Source organism: Haemaphysalis longicornis, unplaced genomic scaffold (genome assembly GCF_048455015.1).
Source record: "Haemaphysalis longicornis isolate Haplotype H1 unplaced genomic scaffold, Haemaphysalis longicornis Haplotype H1 scaffold_10, whole genome shotgun sequence".
NCBI lineage: Eukaryota > Metazoa > Arthropoda > Arachnida > Ixodida > Ixodidae > Haemaphysalis > Haemaphysalis longicornis.
In genome coordinates this window covers 127,779,900-127,790,164 of record NW_027526204.1, presented here as the reverse complement: position 1 = coordinate 127,790,164, position 10,265 = coordinate 127,779,900, and positions in this window count along the sequence as shown.

The following is a 10,265-nucleotide window of genomic DNA, read 5'->3' as shown; positions in this document are numbered from 1 at the left end:
ACCGGAGGCATTGGCCGAAGCCGCCATGGTTCCCGTGCACATCGCCCGAGAGTTGGTCGGCGTGGCCTTCGACCTTCGCGGACGGCGCTTTCAGCTGGCGCTCGTGTTCGGCGCGCTGGCGATGTCTGCGCTCATAACGGCCCACGGAGCAGACCCGCTGGACTGCCAGGAGATGAAGAAAATAAGGGAACTCGCCGAGGAACTACAGCAATGCCGAAACCGTACCGCCGATCGTTCCTGGAATTCTTCGCGGTCCAACTTGGAATCTGTGCACTCTCGGACCCTGTGCCCGTCCCGGCCCAGTTTCGACTACGATCGGCTCCGAGTGCCAGCTAACTTGACAACGGTGGAGTGCGCCTGCGACGACAGGAGGTGCCCCACGCCTGGACTGTATTATTGCAAGCCCCTGTACCATAAATTCCCGGTGATGTACAATGGAACGCGCACGTCCGTCATGGTACCCGTTGCTTGCGCCTGCGTCGCTGAGACGGTGGTACCGTCCAAACCGGGCCCAGAGCGGCCCAGTTGAATATTCCCGCCAAGTGGAGATGGCGGCTGGCCAACGACGCGGCGGGTGATAGTACAGTGCATCGTATGGAGGGACGGTGCTGTTCGCTGTCGTCGATGGGGATAGTGCCAATGACTTGGAGAAACATCGCACCGTGCACTGTATGAAGGGATGGAACTGTGGATGCTGATGATCAAGGGCTTGTGAAAAGAAGTCTCTTCTGTCAGGGCATTTAAACTTTGCCGTCAAGCGGTGTCGGTAAGACAAGAATGTCGATGCAAGCCGGTTCGAAAGTTCCACGACATGCTCATTTTTTTTTCTCGTTTAGTGGCAGCGGCATTCACGGTGCAGAAAGAAACGAGTTAATTGTTCTTATCGTGCTCTAGTCCAAGGAAGCGATCTCCGCAGACGTCCACTTGCAGCGGTGGTAGCTGTTTACTGTGAGAAAACGTCTGCGAATTTCCACTGGTTAGTGTCCCTATTTTTGAAGCCCATCTATTTATATATGAGAACTTGTTGCACAATAAGGCATCGGGCATGCTTTAAAACTCAGCGACGTTTAGTGACTATGGAGAGAGGCCTTCTAGCTCGCGTGTTATTGGGTGGTTGCTGTGGACGCTGGTTCTCGTGTGTTCGTTGTTCCGCTCATCATCTCTTCGATCATTTTATGGATTGTTTTTCGACTAAACGCCTTGCGTAAATTATATTGACTAGAATCAGTGGGTGTACGCAGTGCGTATAGACTGTAAAGCGGATTTGCCTGTAGCTAGAAACCTATATCCACAGCGTTAACTAATGGTTAACAGGCTGCACTCTTCATCTATTCCAAAGAACGCACGCAAGGAGTCTGTTAACTTTGCAGCTGACCTAAACTATGTTTGCCGGTTCATTTGAGTTCATTTAGCTCGGTGCATTGACTGGCATCTTAGAAGTGCTGCCGGGACATGTGTGTGATATACTTTAAGTGCTGGCTGTCTTTGCTGTGGTAGCCGGGGAACACGCTGTTATAATGACACATGCCTTCTCAGGGACCTGGCCAATAAGCAATGAATGAATGAGTGTGAACTTCTGGTCGCTACTTTGTACATGCACTTCTCAGTTTCCCACTCGGAAGTAACGTGCGAAAGCCTGGTGTCATTTGTCACATCATTCTGCCGCATGGCGTCGAGATTCACAGCACCCCAGTGCGATCGTTGTAATTGTCCTTCATATTTTAGACTTCGTGGCGAGTGCCTTTTACCTTCCGAGAGTATAACGTCAACTTTCGCTGCTTGTGACGTCATTTTAGTGTCCTAAGGCACTGAGTGAGAGTATATTCACTTTCAGTACAAAGATTGACATGTAAATCACTGCGCACGCAATTTCAGCAACGCCCGCTGTATACGACCGCTCTAAGCGGACGTAAAATGTGGCCACGCCTCGATAATGACTACGAATTATCTGACAATTACACGGGTTTGCTGCTTTTGCGTCAGGTATAGTGTTGTGCTTGTTACATTAAATGCAGCGCAGAAAGCCAGCAGACGAGCGCGTAGCAACATTTAGTACAAATATTTGTGTTGTGAGTCGATACGCTGATCTTCCGAGAAATGAGTGCCTCCAAAGAAATCCAGTAACAAGAATGGAAACGAATTCAATTTATTTGGCTTCGGGTCCTATTTAGCGATACAACGAAGACAAAGAGCTAGTCAAAATGTCTTACGCTATCGCAAAGTCTCTAGTCGCTTGATGAAGGTTTAAGCTTTATACAGGGTTTCGCATTGTATTTTGTGACATGGTTTTTCGAGCTCCAAGACATGACAGTGCCGACCAAAGCTTCCAGCTTGAACCAAGTTGTGCGTTGTGCTTAAAGACTTTGAGTTCCAAGCTCAAAGGGGTGATACTGCGAGTGATTGTGACCAAGTTCCTTTTGATCGGAGCGCCTTTGTTCCCTTTGTACGTTTTCATTGTTTGTCATTTTTGTCGTAAAATGTCTGTTCCTCACAATAAACATTGCGTCACTGACTGTTAACAATGTTTCTTAGCCACTGAGCCACAGTGGCCGGGTGACTGGACCCTTGAGTCCAAACGCATGCTCAACATCGCCATTCGACGAAATCTAGTTGGCTGCACGCATTCGACAGTCGATTTTAATGTGGCGAAGCTGGACTACAGGGTGGCCTTGGAGTGCACAGTACTCAATTGTTTGTTATTGTACGCCACTGTATCCGGCAATTAGGGGGATCATGATACCGGTTGTTGAGGACCACATTATGACGATGATAATAATTACGATGCGTCGTCGTCATAAATGCCCGAAGTTGCATTTGAAAAGTAATAAAATTAGGTTACTAAGCATTAACTACTGTTCCCGAAAAGTAACACAATAAACGTTACTTTCGATAAGTAATGCTATTATTTTTGCTTGCTCTCAAGTTCTGACCCTAGAAATGAACACATTTGATTTACTGTATCCGTGGCATCTTGCTTTTTTTTTTACATATAAACAGAAAACAGCGAGTGAACTTCGAGTAAATGTGCAAGCGAGTGCCGTTCAAGGGGGATGTCGGAGAGCCGCTTCCCCCCAAAAAAGATTGTACAAACGCAAATGATATGAATGCCACCAAAATGTAAAAGTTAGAAATGTATGCAACACATGAGGGGTTCATGTTGCGAATAAAATATTTTATCAGTAAAGCTCCCTTTTTTGGAAATAGCGTGGTCGGGAATATAAAAGCGCTACAATGGATTTCAACCGGAGGTCCTAAGGGGGAGGGGGGGGGGGGCAGTAGGCGGAGAAAAAAAAATACCGACGGAAATTCATGCATACTTTCACATAGCTGGTTAAGTAGTTGCCCTGCTCACACTTACATCTGCCAAGATGGCAAAATACAGCCTTCTTAAATTTGAAGGAACCAGCCTTTGGTAACTCACTAGACTCCATTCCTGCACCGAAAGGTTTTTTTGGGGGACAAAACGATGAGAAATTTAAAAATACCTACAAAGTTTGCGATACATGACGTCAGAAGTGGCGCAATACGGAGGAATATTATAACTAAGTTATAAAACAGTTTTAAAATTAATATGCAGAAAACTAAAGTAACGATCAATAACCTCGGGACAGCACAGCGGTTTGAGATAGGTGGCGAGGCAGTAGAAGTGGTAAGCGGTTATATCTACTTAGGCGAAGTTGTGACCCCAGATACCAACCATGAGGCAGAGATAATTAAAAGGATAAGAATGGGGTGGGGTGCATATGGCAGACATTCTCAGATAATGAATAGCAGCCTACCATTGTCCCTAAAGAAGAAAGTGTATGACAGCTGCATGTTACCGGTACTCACCTACGGGGCAGAAGCTTCGAGGCTTACTAAGAGGGGTCAACTTAAATTGGGGATGACTCAGCGAGCAGTGGAACGGAAGATGGTAGGTGTAACATTAAGGGACAAGAAGAGAGCGGAGTGGGTCAGGGAAAAAGCGCATGTTAAGGACATACTAGTAGAAATTGAGAAGAAGAAACGAACGTGGGCAGAGCATGTAATGCGAAGGCAAGATAACCGTTCGTCATTAAGGGTAACAGAGTGGATCCCTAGAGAAGGCAAGCGCTGCAGGGGGCTGCAGAAAGTTCGATGGGCAGATGAGATCAAGAAGTTTGCGGGGATAAATTGGTCGCAGTTAGCACAGGACCGGGATAATTGGAGGTTAATGGGAGAGGCCTTTGCCTTGCAGTGGGTGTAGATAGGCTGGTGATGATGATTATGATGATAAAACAGTTGATGAAGGTTAGCACTCAAGCGATGCGATCAAATGCAACTATAGACTCACCCCCTCAAACACAGTCTTGTCTCTTGGCGGTGGCTCTGCTCGGTGGCCGCCAAGCACGAAAAAATTAAATCCAGCTCCACCCAGCACAAAACCCGCTGAAATAGCGGAGCTATGGTTTTCCGGTGTCGGCCCGAACGCCAATGGGCGCTTGCCCGAGAAGGGCAGCGCCGTCGCTACAGTCGCCGCACGAATTCCGCGGTTCGCGCCAATGAATCGGCAGCTAAACGGCCACGGTTGGAGGATTCCCCCCCTCTCCCTCCTCTAGCGGGAAGGAGGGGAACCTGCTCCTGCTAGAGCCACTAGATCGGGTTTCAGAGTATCGGAACTCTTTTCTGTCGTAGTTGTATGCCGCCGACAGTGGCCATTGGCCGAACCGCATCACGTGACATTTGTTTAGACCCGGACGACCCATGGGCGCTGACATTTTGGTGCCTCGGTGTTGCCGCACGCACGCTCTTCGAGAAGTCTTGATTTTCTGAGCGCAGTGCGGCTGTATGACACGTTGAGAGTAGGTTTGTAAGCCCCCAGACAGAAGTAGCGATGCAGTCCTGCTCTGTACTGAGCTGTTTCGATTGATTGATTGTAGGGTATAACGCGCCGACGCAACGCAGGCGATGAGGCGCGCCGTAGTGGAGGGCTCCGGATTAATTTTGACCACCTGGGAATCTTTAACGTGCGCCGAAATCTCGAACACACGGGCGTTTTTGCTTTTCCCCTCCATCACAAAAGTGGCCCCCGCGGCCGGGAATCGAGCCCGCGACCTCGTGCTCAGCCGCGCAACGCCTTAGCCACTGAGCCACCACGGCGGGTGTACTGAACTGTTTCAACCAGCGGGAAGGTGCAAAACCGCTGCATCGCTTCCCGCTAGGAAAGAACGACAGTGACCTAGCGTAACCAGAGCCACTTAAAAAGCGTAGCCTAATTAGTGGAATAAGCTACGCTAGCGTAGACGAGCCTGGCCCTGTCGCACCGGCGCGGTCTCTAAATCTTCGAAAAGTAAACACAACTGTCATCGTTGCCAAGCGACGCCCGGACCAATTCCGCCCGTCAATGTCAGCCGCAATAGGGCGCATAAAGCTCGCCACCCTGGAGTCAGGCACCAAAATGGCTGCCGCCGTGCGTCAGTGTCGTTACTCTTCAGCGTAGCTTATTTAGTGGATCATAGCTCCTGCGAGATCACTGCGCCCCCTATTTGCATGTCTGGGAGCCTGCTCTTACCCCTGCTTGACGCACGACCTTCATCACACGGACGAAAAGGCTCGACCTATGAAAGCTCCGTCGTTAAAATGCCCCTGTGACGTCATAAACATCCGATGAGAAAGCGTCTGCTGACTCGCCCTGTTTTATTTGTCTTCGTTAACACCTCGTATAGTTGTAAAAGTGGAATTATTCTTACAGGAACAAAAAAAAGTTATTTGTCAATGAGCCAAACCGTTTATTTTCTTTTCATGTCTCACTTAAACAAGAAAGTTATTCTGCGATATCCTTCTCGCGAGGTTGTTCGTCCAAATGCTCAAATCGGACCGTCGTAACGCTTGACGTGCCCACTTTTGGTTAATGAGAAACTACTGCTAATAAAAAGCGCTAAGGCCTTCCTACTTTGATACCAGACTAGAGATATCGCCCCTTAAAATGTCTTTCCATCAGTGCAGCTGCGTGTAGTACTGAAGCCCACTCTAAATTCGCGGGCTTGTATGAAGGTTTTAAATAATAATAAGTACCATCATCACCAGACTGGATGTGTCCACTACAGGACGAAGGCGCACCATAAGGGTCTTAAGCCACATCTATCAAGTGCTACATGAGGGCACTCTTTGCCCCCTGAATTCCGTAGTTCATCCATTTTCCGTAGTCCAGGTTTTAAATACGAATCTTCATATTCACGCACAAGGTCTTTTGTAGCGTAAGCTATACTGGCCGAGGTTGAGCAGTTTCGCGTGGACCTTGGGCCGTGCTGCGCGAGCGCGAGGAGCATTGGATTGGATTGGATCTGGATTGGATTGTATTGGATTGGATTGGAAATCAATCCAATTGGAGTACGGGTGTGTAGAGTCTGCACATTCGCAGTCTGCGCATTCCAGAGGAGTGACGTCATAGCCGCGGCAGACGCACTGGCACCGGCGCGTGCCGAGCTATGCGCCTCCGTTGCGCAGTAGCCAAGTCTGACGCTACGCCGGAGCCGCTTGATAGCCGTTTCGCGTGGCTCCTGGAGAACAGTGCTGCGCATGCGCGAGGAGCAGTGACTGGACTGGACCGGACTGGACTGGACTGGATTGGATTGGATTGGATTGTAAATCGTTTTAGCAGCAGTAAGCATGATAATTAGCTAATCCTAGAAAACCAGAAAACCTAAGAATAACCAGCTGAACCTTAGCTCACGCTACGTATATCCTGGCATAGCCGAGCTAAGCCACTGCTAATTTCTATACCATATTTTTTCGATTCTAACCCCCCCCCCCCTTACTGATTCTAAGCACCCTCCCCTGCTGGGGGGGGGGGGGGGAAATTGGGAAAAAGTTTGCATGTTAATCTAAGCATCCCCTTATCCAAGTAACCATAGCAAGGTGGATTTCAGAGACGCGTGGAAGCGAGCCCAAATTGATGCTGTGGCCAAGTCATATATGAAGTTTACAATTAGAAACCACTTCAGCGGAACAAAACACGACCTGCTGTGTGATACTGACAGCGGCGGCCCCACCTGCACAACAGACTCGAATGGCAGGGAGGGCGACTGAGCGTCGGACGTACGCGAGGGTTTGTCAAATAAAGCATTGTTCCTTGAGCCAGCCTCGTCGATATCATCATCATCATCATCATCATCATTATCGTCCTGCCTACGCCCACGGCAGGGCGAAGGCCTCTCCCATAGATCTCCAATTATTCGGGAGCTCTGGTAACGCGCCAATTTATCCCAGCGAACTTCTTGATCTCATCTGCCCATCTAACTTTCTGCCGCCCCCTGCCACACTTGCCTTCTCTAGGGAGCCACTCTGTTGCCCTTAATGACCAACGGTTATCTTGCCTTCGCATTACATGCCCTGCCCACGTCCATTTCTCCTTCTTAATGTCTACTAGTATGTCCTTAAGACACGTTTGTTCACTGACCCACTCCGCTCTCTTCTTATTCCTTAATGTTACACCTATCATCTTCTGTTCCATTGCTCGCTGAGTCGTCCTCAATTTAAGTTGAACCCTTTTAGTGAGCCCCAAGTTTCTGCCCCGTAGGTTAGTACCGGTAACATGCAGCTGTCATACACTTTCCTCTACACTTTCCTCTTCGTAATATACGGCCGCGAAGAAAAGTGCCAGTGGAGGGCGGTAATTTAGGTTTTTCGAATCTAAGCACCCCCTCACTTTGGGCATCGCGATCCTGGTGAAAAGGGGGAGCTTAGAATCGAGTAAATACAGTATTTCCGCAAGAAAAATTTCGTCCCAGCAAAGCATTTGTACGCATAGTAAAGCCTACTTTAAAGGTGTTCGCTCTATATAGTTTTATAGAGATACATAGAGTCATATGTAGGAATTTAGTAAAGGACCCCAGCGCCAAATAGTAAATATTTCCATTTTATTAGTGTATTAAATAATGCATAAAAAACCTCCAATACACCCCACGTATACCTATTAAGCTGCATACAGTGAATCCCTTCGAAGTAGACGTCACCAGCGCCAAAGTGCCTTCCTACTTTCTATCGTACTGTCGGTATCACGCCCGAGAAATACGTCTTTCCTGGTATGCATGTGTGTGTAGCAGTGAAACCGACTTTAGAAGGCTTGGTTGCGCGGCCTAAGCAGGGCCCACTTAGAACTTCTTTAAATTGTTTTCGCCGATTTCCTCACTGCTGGCGTGCTCAAAATGCACATGGAGGTCTTTAAAGTTTGTCCTCAGTGTCATAATTGTTTTGTTTATTGTTCATTCAGTAGGAACGAAGCCTGCCGTTCTCTCCCGCTTCTTATTGTAGACTGAGAATGGGGCGTGTTAATTCTACGTCGCGGTACCCCGCACGAACCCGATGCCAGTTGTTAAGAGAGATCAGGTATATAAAGTAGTGCGCTTGTGGCGGGCCCACGTCCTCTTGATATTCTTCAGATAGTTGATGTCGCGACATTGAAACCCGTCCCTAAAAGCTTCGTTACTAGCGAAATAGTGTTTTGATTGATTGCAGGGTTTAACGCGCCGAAGCAACGCAGGCGATAAGGCGCGCCGTAGTGGAGGGCTCCGGATTAATTTTGACCATCTGGGGATCTTCAACGGGCTCCGAAATCTCGTACACACGGGCCTTTTTGCTTTTCGCCTCTATCAGAAAAGCGGCCGCCGCGGCCTGGAATCGAACCCGCGACCTCGTGCTCAGCAGCGCAACGCCTTAGCCACTGAGCCACCGCGGCGGGTAGCGAAATAGTGTTTTATGGTCGGTTCTTTAATTAAGATTTTCATGCATGAATTTTCAGTTATTAATATAATAAGTCTTTTATAAAGCAAAAATAAAAATGGCCCAATACTACTAATACAATTAACTGCGTATAGTTTCACGATTATGAGAAAGGATGGATGCTTGGGCTTGTTGGAGATTCATATTCGTCTAAAATGCCCAGCGCAAAAAGCAGGTACAGTGTACAGTCAAACTCGGCTATAACGAACCCGGCTAGAGCGAATTATGCTATATATCGAACAAAAATAGCTCAGTTACGGAAATACATGGGAAACATATTCCTTCTAACGACGTTCACATCCGATATATCGAACTGCGCGCCTAGAATGACCGCCGAAATGCATGGTCTCGGAGCGACGATTGAGATGTGGATTGGCCGCGTCAACTGAGCAAGAGTTGCGGCTGAGACATTGCGCCTCGCACGGAGCGACGTGACGCCCGACACTTTCTGTAACTGTTTCCGAAGTGCGGGACTCATGACGGAACCCGCCCAGTCAACGAGTCCGGACCAAGACAGCAGCATTGGTGAACTGTGGGAAGAGCTCGCCAATGTTCCCGATGATGTCGCGAGTGAAAGCCGTCCGACGCTTATAATGAAGCGCTTTCGGCAGTACATGTGCTCCGCCAACGCTTCTTCGATTTTGGAGGACGCGGACTCGAACTGGTGCAAACAATGTTTCGTGTAGAGAATGCTATGCTAATTGAAGCCGCCAAAACAAAAGTGAAAACAAAAATCACCGCTTTTTTCATTGCAAAGTAGGCAGTTCAGGCGGAAAGTAGCTTTATTACTAGCAATAAATGGATGATTTTGGGTATGGTAATGGCTACTTTACTATGTTCGTTTCTGCATGCGGGGATGGTGGGGTTGGGGAGGGGCAGGGAGGCGGGGGGGGGGGGGGGGGGGGGGGGGGGGGCTCCTGCGGATTGCGAACTTGTAACAATAAGTTCGTTATAGGCGGGTTCGGCTATATCGAACTAATCGCGGTGCATATTGCAATTCGTTATAAACGGGTTTGACTGTAGAAAGGACAAGAGGGCGCGCACGACAGTCGCTGCCATACAGCAAACGACAGTGTAGCACAGCGCTTGTCCTTGCCCTTTCATATGCGCTCTCCTTGTTTTTTACGCTGTGCACTGTAGGATTATACAAGCAACGTTCGCGCAACCATTTCTATCCGAGGTCATGTTGGCGAACAGAAGAACGCATTTAATACTACGCATTATTTTTGCTTTCGAATCAGAACAAGTCATCGAAAAACGCTAGAGAGGTGCTGTAGCTGCGTTTCTCTCGATGGTACGTAACACAAAAATTCGTCCCCCCTCCCCCCCCCCCTCACACACACACACCTTCTAACATGTGGTAAACCGCGTAAACCTTGTATTATTTCTCTCTCGTGGTGATGCCGCAGAACTTCTGTAGCACTAAACAACGAGGGTTTTCCAGAAATAGTGAGTTTTTGAGCTCTGAAATGACAATAAGCAATTCGCTAGATTAACGAATTACCTGACGAAGAAAGCACATTACC